Raw genomic sequence first — 14,737 nt, 5'->3', positions numbered from 1 at the left:
AGGAATTCAACTATGTGTATGTTTGCCTATTTATATACACACATACCTATACACAGACACATATGTATATAATATATTATTATACATCACATTTTATATTTTATGAAGAACTTTCACATAGAGCACAATGGTTAAAATTATAGGCGTTGGGGCCAGAGTGTTTGAATCTTCCCACTATTTCCTAGTCTGCAATATTGGGTCAGTTCCTTTGCGTCTCTGTGCCTCAGTTTCCTCATCTGTGTAAAAGGCCTAATATCAATTCCCTTTTTAGAAGGTTTTTGTGAGGATTTCGTTATTACCATTTTCATTACCATTTATAGTGTATTTACCGTGTGCTAGGCATACATGTATTACCTCATTTACATGAAATAACTCATTCAATCCTCCCAATACCCTCACAGTTAATAAGCCAACGTGTGTGAGACTCTTAAACCCGTGACTGATCCATTTTAAAGTACGCAGTGAATGTTAGCAATGATAATTATCATTACTTTTTATGTCATGTATAATATATATTATTATTTAATCCTCACCACTGCCCTGTAAGAATGGGGTTGTTGGTTTCCCTACTTGGCAGATACAGTTAAACGCAGAAAAATTAATGCACGTACCCAAAGCTAGACGTCCGGAGAATGACAGAACAAGGATTCTAGCCCCAAATCACCTGACTTTGAATTGTGTGTTTTAAGTCCCTTCTTAGTCTGAAATTGGGGTGACGGGTAATTGTAAAAATTGGAGGGGTTAAAAAAGAGGAGCGCGGTTTGAAATTCATTGTAATAATGGATTTGTTCACATCCAGGCTACCCAATCAAAGCCTGTTCCACGCTGAAGGAAAACGGAGGTGATCTCAGATGTCAAAACACTTCCCTGTGAATATTACTGTTTTGGACACTGGCCATTTTATAAATTTCAATATTCATTTTCGCTCCACCGCTCGTTGGTATTCCTGTGATGCTCATTCACCCAGCCTGATCGCAATGTTATGGAAACGACGCGGCATCAAGATCTTAATTCCGTTCTGACATGGAATCTATTCCTATTTCTCATACAGGTTGGCTGTTACATTCTAGCAGATGCTTTCAGGTTGACACATAGAAAATCCACACACTGTTTAGAATTAAGCGGGGGGTGGGAGGGGAGGAGGACCACAAAGACAGAAAAAAGATGAAGAGGGAAGCGAGAGACTCGTGTTTTTTCTTGACACTGAAATGGAATCTTTACGTGTGAGGACTTCAGAGCACCGGCGACAGCTTCTCCTGGTGGCTGGGTGAGCTTCGTTTCGTGGCGTTATTTCCCCGTGGATATTAAGAGTCGTTCTGAGATGAGCACAAGAAGCTAATCACAAACAAACAAAGAAGGAGGAGGCAATGCTGATTCCCATCCACCTTGTTCCTTCCACTGGAGGGGGCTCTCTCAACCCCTTCTCTCAGGATGTGCAAGGGAACCAGATGGGAGAGCTCTGTCCACCGCTGGGCCTTTAGCAGCGTCCCTGGGACAAAGCAGGGCAGCAGGGCTTCCTGAAGACTTGCTTGGAGAGGGAGAGGGAGAGGGAGGCTGGGTGGAATCTTGAATAAAAATGATAGGTTATGCTTTAAGCTGAATAAAAATAAGCTATCTGAAGAATATGGAGAAGTGGCGTGCATGCTGCTTCTTGAAAGATTCATTTTTATTTGTCTATCTGTGTGGAAAGGGGAAAGGTAGATAAATGGAAAGGAAAGTGCCATTTCTGTAACGTTCGCTCTGGCAAAGGATTTGCAAACAATGTAAAAATAGCGGCTCTTCCAAGATGACGGCGTCACTTGAAGTGTATCCACCTTTCTCCCCATGTCTTGCCACCCCCGCCAATTCCCTCACCAAAATATATATATAAATATATCTTCAAAGCTAGTATCCCCCGACCAAAAAAAAAAAAAAAAATTCAAAGGTAGCACAGTCACAGTGGGGGGAAGACAGTGATCTTTTGTATGTTGTTATAATTAACCAGGCCTGTTTCATCATCAGATTATAGAATGGGGTGCAGTGTAAAAAAGAAGGACGAGAGGAAGAAACCAGGAGAAATGACCACTTTAATTGCATGTTTATTCTCTCTTCGCTTTCCCAAATTGGTTTCGTTTCCTCTGAGTGGGGTAGGTGCCAGGGTATTCACATGAGCAGGGGGCCAGGGTGGATTCCAACATTTACCAGCATTTGAATTACCTCCGGATGGTTTGGCGGCCTCTAAATTTATACCCTTGAAGGCACAGCAACAAGCCTTCATCTCCTATGGAAGGGACTTGAAAGCGTGCCAGAACAGGACCTTCGTCCTCGCTTCCCAGAGTCCTGGCACGTAGAATCACACGAGAAAACAAAAGGCATTTGTGAGGAGCCGTCCAGGAAGAAAGATTAACAATATAAACCAAAGGGGTGGGGAGGGGTGGGGGGGGGGGAGAAAGAAAAGAAAAAGCCCTTTAAAATGGTTTTGTGCTTATTTTCATAGAACTTGCACAGTCCCCGAATCTCCTCTAATCAAAACCAAATGCGTGTTGCTATACAGCAGTCCTTCTTTGTTCCCCGGTCATGCCCACTCTGCTCCGGCAGGGGCGGGGCGGGGTCTGGCTGGCTTATCTTTCCACCAGGAATAAACACTGTCCTCAAGGTTAGGGCGTGCAGCCGACTCGAAACACCCTAGCAAAAACACCCCTTGGAAGCTGGACCTGGTGCTTCTATCACCCCCAATGCCTGATGAAAAACTTGAAGATTTTTTTTAAAAAACTGTCTCTTGATACTGAAATATGTCAAGGAACAGGAATAGAAAAAAGGATCTACTTCTTTTCCCCCCCTTCATCTCTGTCTCTCATTCGCTCTGTCAGTCCATCTGTTCACTTCTATCTGGGGGCTTTTCTCCTTCTTTCTCAGCTCTTCCCCTGTCATCATTCCTCCAGCTACTTCGGTCCCCCTGTCAGTCTCTGGCTCGGATCAGAAATTCCATAGGCTTTCAACTTGATTGGCTAATGTTGTCTGACCTTGACTTTATGTGGGCTGGAAGGATTTCAGTCTTGGTTTTATCAGGATTAGCTTTTTATCTGCACAGAAGTACCCGAGCAAGTAACTCATCTTCTCATCTTTCACCTTCGACTTGCTGGTTTCTCCTCTAATTTCTCAAACAACGTGGAAAAACAAAAACAATGGTTGCGATGGTTAGGGTGATATGACTTTCACTATAGGACAGAAGAGAGGAAGCCACATCTCGTCCTGGGCTTGGGATCAATGTCTTGGGTCATGCTGGGTAATGTTATTAAGAGAGTCAGCAGTGTGTTTTGTTTTTGAGGCCAGGCAGTTCTTTTCAAATGCTTACGGGGTGTCCAAGGCATGGGCGTGGGAGGAATGGGAAGGAAGAAGACCACAGAAGCCCAAAAACACAGGAGCTGCACCTTTTCATGTTGCCCCAGCTCCTTGCAACACAAATTGACTTTGCAAGATTGGCTCTGAAAATGAATACCCAGGACATCATTCTGTGTTACTTTCCTGTGAAATTACTTTTCTGAATGAAAATATTGAATTCCTTTGAAAGCAAGTAGTATAATATCTCTGGAAATGAAAATCCTGTGGAAATCACAAAGGGGAGAAGACTGAAGGATATGAAAGCTTTATATCTAAATGTTAGTCAGGCCCTGGGTTGTTTTTTTTTTTCCTTGACAACAATCATAACTGCTCTTTCTGATGTTGATACACTGGGCGCTGGAATCTCCTAGATGCTTCTATTACAGATTTATGTTTTATCTACAGTAAACAGCCAATATCATTATCTTAATTTACTACAGCATTTGTATGCACTCGGCGCTTTTTGTAGTCTTACTTGCCTAGCAAGTGTGACCTGCGGAATTTTCCCTGTCTCGAGGGGAACATATTGACTTACCGCCAGGCTTCTGGCCGTCACAGACAGAGCTTCTGCTGAACTGACAGATGAGCGGGGCAGATGCTTCCGAGGACGTAGAGGCGTGGACGACGGGCCTTCTGACACTGCCTCCGCCACCTCCTCAGATCATCTTGAGAGGCTCAGCTTCACCCTTCTTCACTGACAGCCTCACCCACTGTAGGGGAACTTCCTGCAAATGAAAGTACTTTCTCTAAACACACGTTCCCCTCATCTTCTCACGCCTTTAAGTCCTTTCGGTTTGATTAGTTGAATCACCTTTGTTTTTTAGGTATTTTACATTGGGTGTCATTCATTCTTTTGTCTGTTTTTGTTTTTGTTTGTTTTTTCTTTTTGTTTTGAAGAGCAAGGTGTCAGTTGTCAAGTGAATACATTATAAAATGCCTCTTTCACCTTCTCCTCAGATCACTAGTGAAAAAGGCAAGAAAGAGAGGAACAAACACTAAGGGGGGGTCTGGAAGCCTGATCAAGATAAAGGGTTCCAGAGGAGTGTTACTTTCTGTGAAGGGGAAGGAGCCCCCTGCCCCGTGGAACCACAGGCCTGCCTGATGGCGGAGCCAAGCAAGGCTGCAGATTAGATTGTTGAGATGCTGTCTAGTTTGGGGAATGTGGAGAGAAAAGTAGTATGAGGTGATCGAACCAATGGCCTGATTTCCAAAACTTTAGATGCTTCTCATGGTTAAACCAATTAAAAGAAAAATCTTGAGCCATTAAAACAGGTATAGTGATCCCTGAGAGTTAGCCATAATCTCCAAGAATAAATGATGCCATATCAACTTCATTTAATTTTGTAGAGGAAAAACCTAGCCATTTATGCAATCCTATAGTCACAATAGGAGCATATTTGAGCCAAGTGCTTTGTGAAACCTTAAAGTAAAGATGAAAACAGAGCTTGATGGTTTTCAGTTTGGTGGATGTATAATTGATGGTACCCAAAGGAATCAGGAGGGAAGTCCCTGGAGAAATGGTAAAGGGTTGAGTCCATTGGATCCTTGATCTTGCCGGGCCATCTTTATTTTATTAGGAGATAGGTGAAGACTTAGTTGTTAAAGTTGCAGATGACTTGAAACTGGAAGGAAGAATAAATAATAAATTTTAATTTTTTATGTCTCTATAAAAAAAAATCTCAACAACCTTGAAGAATGAATTTCACACGTACAGTGGAAAGTTTGATATTTAAATATAAACATGGCTTAATGTTAAACTCAAAACTTTGTGTGTGGAAAAGTCAGATGGTGGGAAATACAGTCCATAAGAAAAGCCCCTGCTTCTTCTGACCCCACTCAAAAGTTTCTTGGAACATGTTGTTTGGGCCCAGTCAGTCCCTTCAAAGAGGTGACCAGGCATTCCTTTGGATTTCACACACCTCTTTTAAGCTGCTCTAAAAGAACTCATATCCTATATGTATACATGCTACTATATGATTTTATATACATACATGTTCTAGCATGTAATGGGTGCTCAAAAAATCCATGAATGGAGTTTCTGAATTATTTAAATTCTGATGCTTTCTGTGTGCACCATGCTCCTGTCATCATCTGTACTTCTGTCCGGGGACATTCTTTCTTTGTATCCCCATTGCCAAAAATGCCAATGAAAATTGGTATCTTATGTCAAGCTTCTTCAGAGAGTATTTTTTTTAATCCTCACCCAAGGACATTTTTTCATTTTTTGTTCAGATAGAGTAGGAGGGAGAGAAAGGAAGAGAGAGAGAGAGAGAGTCATCAAAGTGAAAGGGACACATTGAGTGGCTGCCACCCACACAACCCAACCAGGGCTGGGGACAAACTACAACCAAGGTATGTGCCCTTAGCGGGAACCAAACCCGGGTCTCTCTGGACTGCAGGTCGATGCTCTAACCTCTGAGCCAAACTGGCCAGAGCTGAGAGTATTTTTTTTATTTTTTTTATTACCAAGTATTCTTCAAGACATTTGGCCAAGGTGAGGCTCATCACCAATTAATGCTCCTCTAATATAGAAATACAATTCCAATGTTTTTTGTCTCGGAGGTCAAAAACTCTTGTGTAGAGATATTCCTTGACATGACCAGTGGCTGAATTTTTTAACAAGGATGCCAGCCAAAAACAAATACACTAAAAGCAATTTTCCAATACAGTAATGGCATGGAAGAGATTTAGGATATTTCAACCACTCTAGGGGGAAATATCACGATCTCTATTTAATCTATAGTTACTTAAAGCTGGACTCATTTACTAAGTATTTAGTGTAAGAGGTGGCATGAGCAGAGAAAGTGTTGGAGATGATAAGCCAGCTTCCTGATATTGCCCCAGTGTTGATGGCTATGGGTCATTTCTGATCTTAGGATTTGCTTTCTAGGCTTAACTAAATCATAAATCATTAACAGTTAAGTTTGTACCGCATTGCCCTGAGTACCTGTGCAGTCACAAGCAGTACTATAGAGAAAGGAAGCTGCATTGCAGAAAACACAATCACAACACAAATGCATCTCATTTGACAGGCAATGGAGACTGTGGGGGTGCAGGGTAGATACTGGAACATTCCATTCACTGGCAATTAGCACCGCCTAATGCAGTACCTACCTACTATACTGCTTGATACACATTACATGACTGCATCATTTCACTAAAAGGCCTAAATAAACTTATGTGATATTTCAAACATGTAAAACACAAGTGTATCTAAACCAAGAAGAGCCCGTGTAAGCTTTTATAAAAATAGTTATAGATCGCCCTGTCTGGGTGGCTCCATTGGTGCATCATCCTGTGCACCAAAAGGTTGTGGGTTCTATTCCCAGTCAGGGCGTATACTGAGGTGGCAGGTTCAATCCCCAGTTGGAGTGTGTATGGGAGGCAGCCAATGGATGTCTCTCTCTTTCTCTCTCTCTTACCCCCCCCCTCTAAAAATCAATAAGAACATATCATCAGGTGAGGATTAAAATAATAGTTGTAGATCTATGAAATGCTTATTTTCCTTTTTTTATGTTTGAGGTTAAATGTGTGCTATCAAAAATCAGCATCTTAGATTTTCAGCCTCAATTTAGAACGTTCTTTTCTGGTTCCAGTGTGCGTGAAATCCTAGTATTGACACCCAAGCTATTTCTCTTCAAATTACTCTTAACCAATCAGCAACAAAAAAAAAACCTCTTTGCCAGATCTTGTGTCTTGAGTTAGTTTGGAGAACTTGTGAATCCAACATTTCCTTCCTTTCTTCCTCCCCAATATGATGGATGCTGACGACCTGGTAGGAAAAAGAGAGAAATGGAAAGCAATCATTAGAACACAGTATGATCAGTGCTATTTAAAGATTGTATGGAATTTCCAGGGAGCACATATTTGGGGGTTGGTGTTTTCACAGTGGGTTTTCTGAGAGAGGTAGCAACTAGGTTGAATCTTGAAGCTAGTTTGTTATTTTCAGAATGCAAATGAAATGTCAAGCTATAGAAGGATTTTTCTAAACTTCCTATTCTTTCTTTAAAGGTAGAAGCAAATATATAACATTGACTTTTGTGGCAAAGTTGGATCATCCCCTCTTGCTCTCTACTCATCAACTTTGCTTTTCATTAGAAATAAATTTGAAAAATCCCAAAGTGAATTGAGCTAGTACCTAAGCTAATTTTTAAAAAAGGAAAAACCATGCCTAGCCAGTGTGGCTCAGTGGTTGAGCGTCGACCCATGCACCAAGAGGTCGCCGGTGAGGACACATGCCCAGGTTGTGGAACCAATTCCCAGTAGGGGGCATGCAAGAGGCAGACAGTTGATGTTCTCTCTCATTGATGTTTCTATCTCTCTCTCTCTCTCTCTCCCTTCATCTCTCTAACATCAATAAAGAAAAAAAGGGGGGGGGGGACCAGGATCTCCTCATAAGGAATATTGAGAAAATAAATGAAAGGGAAATATAACTTTTATTGGTGTGGTGGGAGTCAATGTCTCTTGGTGAATAGAATTCCATTTTTCGGTCCTGCAGAGTAGGACATGTGACAGAAGAAGCCATAATTGGATGTCCGAAAGGCCTGTGTACAGGCATGCACTGAGTAACCACTGACAGTGTGAGAAGAATTCTGGGGAGGTAGATGGAGCTCAGGTGGGGGAGAAATATCAGCTGAGTCATTAATCTTATTTGTACATTGCAATAAGACAGCCAAAGATCTGGATTTGAAGCACTAAATGTGTGTTACCCTCATCTTACTTTGGTTCAGTATTGGAAAGACATGATCAAGATGGGTAGAGAAATGTGATAGGAAAATAGTGGAACATTAGTCTCATATTTGATTCATTATTTATTAATAAAATGACCTTTCATTGCCTATTAAACCTTTAGGATGCACTTGCTTAATCAGTGCAATGTTGGGGGACGAGGGACATGTTTATTACAGATTATATCTAAGAACCTATCTAATTTAACATTTTTAACTAAATGGCCAAATTTAATTTCTATACTTTCATTGAATATACTTTACTCTTATGAAATCATTCATATGTAGATGTAAACATCTGGAAATAATATAGAAGGTGTATTGTAGCCTAGAGCTGATAAGGATTTGCTAATTCTGTCTTGCATACACATACCTCAAATATCTCATTTCAATTTCTTTGTCAAAACCTATCTTTAGTTACTCACCTTAAAGCATTTCTCATCTTAGTCAATTCTCACAATTCTCTGAAAATGTCAACCAAATCTTCACCTCCATCTTTTGACTTGCATTCTTAGAAAGTTCTGTGGTTTAGAGAGCCTTGTATTCAATCCAACCCATTCTTCAGACCCATCACAGAGGAACTGTCTCCATGAGTCATAGCTGATTGCCTCCTCCCCAAAGCTGAGAGGGATCTTGGCTCCCCTGAAGTCCACACCTCTCTCCTAGCACTTGCCAGTTTTCTACCTTGTGTTAGATATGTCTTAAATATCGGTTTCCTTGTCGAAGAAGCACTGGATCGTGTTAATGGTTGTGCTCCCAGAGATGATCAGAGTGTTTGGAACAGGGTGGGCAACCAGTTTATGCTGTTGGAATAGAATCAGGACACATGACATTTTTAAAGGGACACACGTTCAAAATGAAAGCGTAGGCTCTTTCATCAGCACAGGACTCTGTGTGACCTTCCCACCTTCTGCTCCAAGCACAGTGGCTACTTTCTGCCCCGGAACTGTTCCATGTCTCTTTCTGCCTTGGGCATCTGCACAGTTGTTTCCCTGCCTAAATGCTTTTCCTCAGATAACAGCACTTCCCATTCTCTCACTTCCATCAGACCTCTGCTCAACAGTGCCTTCCCTGACCACCCAGAATGACAATTTCATAGAACTCTCTATTCCTTATCTCTTTTACTCTTCTCTACAGCACTCACGACCATGTGATGTAATACGTATTTGTTTGTTTGCTAGCCATGCTTGCCCCCATCAGGATGGAAACCCCATGTGGACAGGATCTTTATTCACTGCATTCTCCCCAGTGCTGAGAACTATGCCTGCTGCATAGGAAGCTTCCTGAGACTCTCCTCCAGCATCTGCTTATGCTCATCGGCGTGTCCAAGGCTGCTCTAGGCTCAGGACACCTTGAAATCAGTGCTGCTTTCTAACCTCTATTGTGAGAAGTCCAGTCTCTCTTCTATACTGTAGAGCTCAGGTTAGGAACTCCGATCTAGTGAAACACGAAGGTCTGAACTACAGTGGTAGCCTTAGGATTAATGATATATATTAAAATAAAGGGGAGAGATAAATAACTGAAGAAAAAAATGTAAAGGTTTGTGTTTTTTTGTTGTTATTGTTAATCCTCACTCAAGGATATTTTTTCCATTGATTTTTAGAGAGAGTGGAAGGAAGGGAGGGAGGGAGAGAGAGAGAAACATTGATGTGAGAGACACATGAATTGGTTGCCTCCCACATGTGCTCTGACTGGAGCGGGAGATGGAACCTGCAACCCAGGTGCATGCCCTTGACTGGGAATCGAACCCATGACCCTTTGGCACACGGGCCAACACTCTAACTGTTGAACAACACTAGCCAGGGCTAAAGGTATGTGTTTTTAATAGAGGACCTCATAATGAAAAATAGAGTTGATTGGAGCTCTATTAATTTGTTAGTTTAAAAGAGGACTGATGGCCTGGCCAGTTTGGCTCAGTGGATTGAGCATCATCCCATGGACTGAGAAGTCCTGGTTCGATTCCTGGTCAGGGCACATGCCTGGGTTGCAGGATTGATCCCCAGGGGCAGGGGGTGAGGGGGATGGGCATGTGCACGAGGCAGCCGATTGATGTTCCTCTCTCACATCAATGTTTCTATCTCTCTCCCTTTCTCTCTAAAAAATCAGTAAAAACATATTTTAAACAATAATAATAGCCCTGCCAGTGTGGCTCAGTGGTTGAGCGTCGACCCATGCACCAAGTGGTCACTGGTTCAATTCCTAGTCAAGGCATATGCCCAGGTTGTGGGCCCGATCCCCAGTGGGGGGCATGCAGAAGGCGGCCAATCGATGTTCTCTCATCAATGTTTCTATCTCTCTCTCCCTTCCTCTCTCTCTAAAAATAGATCAATAAAGAAAAAAATATTTTAAAAACATAATAAAAGAGGGCATAGGTCCCACTTGGCCACATGAATCAAATGAGGCTTGCGTATACGTGGAAGCTTTGGTCAGCAGCCTCCATGTACAAAGCATCTTAGGAAGTTAAATGGGGCTTTATGGATTCTATGCTTAAGAAGTTTATATTAATGATACACTTATTCTTTGGTAAGAAATCCTTTGGAGTGATCCATCAAACTTTATATTGATCTTGTAGAGGGATTTAATCAGCATAGAATCAAATTGTTCCTAGATTCAATGACAATTATTCCTGGTCCACTTCTATTAGAATGAGTCTAATCTGCACTCAGATGCATGATTATCTGGAACCATTGGCCACCATTTCTATTTCTGGTTGATTCTATGTATTTTTTTTTTTTTTTTGATAAAAATCTTCAACAGGCTGCACCCTTATCAGATGGATGATAGTTGGCCTTTGGGTATATCTAAAACAAAAATGTAAGTGCTTTGAAGAGGTATGATACATGGGTGAAGGAGAGGCAAAAAGAGAAGACAACTTTTAAATCTATTCACCAACAAATATTTACTGAGCATCGCCTGTGTACCAGCGCTGCCTTGGTACTAAACATATAAAGATAGCTAAGGCATGCTTCCTGCTCTTGAGGAAATCATTGTCTAAGTCTCAGCCTATACCACACGGGCTGTTGGCAGAAGCGAAGAAGAAAGCAAAGGGCGTTGGGTGGAGAAAAGATTAGAGGTCAAGACCCAGGCTCGTTGAATTGCGATTAGAGCAATACATCCAAATGGTCTTTACTGTGCTTTTGAAACGAGTCAAAGAGTCTACGTTCCGTGAGCAGTGAATAAAACGCTAGACCAGCATGATATGGACGTGTTTTCTACTGGAAAGTATACATTGGATACTTCATGGATGGAAGGGGTTGTTTTGTGTGTTTTGTTTTGTTTTGTTTCTTTTTCTAATACCAGTTAAGACTTCTTGCCAAGTTTCTGCTTAGGAATTCTGAACAGAACTTCACATGTTTGGGGGCTTCTGTTTTAAACACATTTGGAGTTGTGGTTTCTTGTTCAAGAAAGGAAAGCCCCTTCAAGGACATCAAAGAGCTGTGAAAAAAGATACAGTATGTTGACAATTTGTGCAAGGGCATCAAACCCAGGGAAGTTTCTCTGCTGTACACATGTATTTCAAAGCCCGGGGAGGAAGACCGCTGGTGAGAGGCCGCTGTTGCTGTGTTAAACCCCAAACACGTAGGAAATGATTTAACACATCCACTGGACCTGAAATAGGACCCGGCTCACCCAGCAATTTCAAACCAAGGTCTAGAAGATGTTTTCTCTGGTGGGTGACTTCTAACTAAATTGTGAGGCTCCTCACTGCTGGGCCCAGTCGAGAAGAGCCAGGCGATGGGAGCCGGGGAGGAGTCCTCCCAGAACATCAGAAGCCGTTTGATCCAGGGCCTTGGGGAAAGTGCTTAAAAAATTCAATTTGAATCATAGTGGCCTAGACCCTGCGAAGGGATGATGGAAGAAGATTGCCTGTGTTGATTCAAGAACCACGTTACTCCTTAATCCTATTGAGAACCTGGAAAAAGCAGGCACAGAATAAAATTTACACCTGCCAGGGGCCAGCCCACTATTAAATTCTTGGCAGAGGAACACAGTGCACTGTGAGCACCATGGGCGGCACAGACACACAGACCTGGTCTAGGGCCTTAACTTCGTCACTTACTAGCGGGATGAATTTGGGCAGGTCTCCCAACCTCTTCAAGCCTCTGTTTCCTCATTTGGAAAATGGAAGCAGCAGCGCCAACCTCACCAGGTAGTTGCTTGAATAAATGGATGTTGGATATAAAGTCCTCGAGCAGATCACTTGATGCTTAGCAAGAGCTCAGTCCATGTTTTTCCCTTCTTGTCTCCCTTTTATTGTGGGAAATCAGCTTAGTTGGGGTTAAAGTGAGGGTTTTAAGTTAAGTAATCAAGGAGGTAATGATTTGTGTGCCAGTTCTAGCTCTGCCACCACTAGCTATGTGACCTGAGGCAAGTCATTTAATCTCTGTCACATCTGTTTTCTCACCTACAAATTGAGGGTGAGATTGAAGTTTACACATACTTGTCAATTGGAATAAAATAGCAAGTGAAACTTCTAGGCAAGAAGAAGCAGATCCGCAAAATGGTCAAGAGGGTCGGCTTTGAAGGTCGTTGGCTTCTTAAGTTCCAACCTGTGCTCCCAAGCATAATGGTGGTATGACTTCGACCTAATTACCAAAGATCATTGTGTCTCATTTTCCTCATCTGCTAAATAGGAATGGCAATGACTGTTTATGCCTTAGCAATATTAAAAATGAGAGAATCCATGTAAAACACAGCATATGCCTGGCACATAAGAAGAGCTCAGTACACACCTTTATTATCTCAGAGAACTCTTTTGTTAGAAAGCTTGTATACAGAAAATAAAGATGGGATTTGAAGAGAAATCTTGAAGTGTGATTTTGATCTATTGTGACCTAGAGACACTGAATGGACGTTTCAGATTTCTATTATACAGTGAGGTATAGATTACTGGGTTGTCCGAGTTTGGGGGAACCATTTAGGGAACAGCAACAACTTATCTTGTTATCAGAATTGCTCATTCCTTTGAGCCCCTCTCTCTGGAGTTGACTTTTGCTCCAATCAGGACCCCTTGGAAGAGTATGGGAATTTCTCTAGTTTGGGATGGTTTGCCCATGACTTAAGGAGCCTGCCCTGTAATAATCACCAGTACCGACAAGCACTGAAAGTAGAGATGATCCCAATTTAATATTGCTGTTGGGTAAGCAAAGTCTGCTGTACTGTGGTTCTCATTCTGCCACTCAAATAAACTCACACTGGGTTCAAACCTGAGTTAGACAGTAAGAGTTACTAGCCATATCCCCTTGTGCAGCCTTACTAAGGGCAGAGGTGACGTCCCCATTTGTCATTGCTGGGAAAGATAAATCCAATTCATTGCACTGCCCTGCTTTCTAGTATCTAGAAACTCTCTCTACAGAGGAGTCCAAAGAAGGAAGTGAGCATGGCAACCAGCAGTGCAACCAGAGAAAAGAAGGCATGATCAGGGCTGGACTGAGACCTTTACAAGACTTAAGTGCTAAAAAGATTAGAGTGTCTCACCTCTCTATCTCTACTACTTTTCCTCATATTATATGTAATTGGAGAAAAAAGTAAATTATAAAATATGTATACCCAAGTCAAACAAAGTTTGATTTTTTTCCAGGATGATTTTAAAATGTGTCTACACATACTTTTTTTTTTAAATCTCTACTTTTTTTGGTACCCAGAACACATATCAGTTTACCATGGATAATCAAGCCCTGGCTGATTATCCTGGTGATTTTGACCTTGGGATCGCCATTCAGAGGGAGTGTCTGAGAAATGTGGTAAGTGATTGCCCCTCTGATAAAAGAATATAATTCACTAAATGAACAGATCATTTGTTAAGTGTTTGGTTTTCCCAAAGGAAGGGCAGAGACAATAGATATGATATAGGAATGATGTTCCCCTGTGAGCTCAAGTCCTCAGCTGTGGTGACACACACATGACTTTGGAGTGAGCACACATGCACTCAGAGCTCTGTACTTGGGACTGGACCTCTCCATTGCTTTCCTTTACTCTAGTCTTCCAATAGGCTCTCTATATCATTGCCAGTGATCTCTTTTTAAGTGACCACGATAGTCCTCTATTCATAACACTTGATGTGGAGTTTCACTATTGCCCACAGAATAAGGATAAACTCCTTTGCACCTCAAGGTTCTTTACAACCCCTCTTTGTCCTGCTTGCATCCCATCTCTCCCTACTGCTCCAGCAGACTCTGTGCTCTAGTCCTGCACAGATGCTCTTCCCAGTCTGTACACTGTTCAACTGCTGAGCCTTCTGCTTCACTTTCATCCATTCAGTGAACTCCCAGTCACCTCTCAGAACCCATCCAGTGACCCTTCCTGGAGGCATGGTCCCCTGATTCTCTAGGCAGACTCAGTGTCTCTCTCCCCTGTGCCCCCACACACTTGTTCAGTCTCTGTGGTTTTGCTATGACCTTTCAAATGTGGAAATTTATATGTCTGTGTCCTTTTTGCAACTGTGAGCTCTTTAAGGGCCAGGATTAGACTTTGTTCATTTCGGTATCTTCATTGATTTATACAGTGCCCAGAACCCAGTAGGTGCAAAATAATGTGTGATGGATAAATACAATAACTAGTCAATGACTGGGCAATACTATAATAATCCCTACCTCTATGAAGGCAGAAACCACATAGCTGGCACTAGTGAGTGAATGAAAACCTCACAG

Source organism: Molossus molossus, unplaced genomic scaffold, assembly GCF_014108415.1.
Source record: "Molossus molossus isolate mMolMol1 unplaced genomic scaffold, mMolMol1.p scaffold_m16_p_14, whole genome shotgun sequence".
NCBI classification, from domain to species: domain Eukaryota; kingdom Metazoa; phylum Chordata; class Mammalia; order Chiroptera; family Molossidae; genus Molossus; species Molossus molossus.
This window is presented reverse-complemented; position numbering follows the sequence as displayed.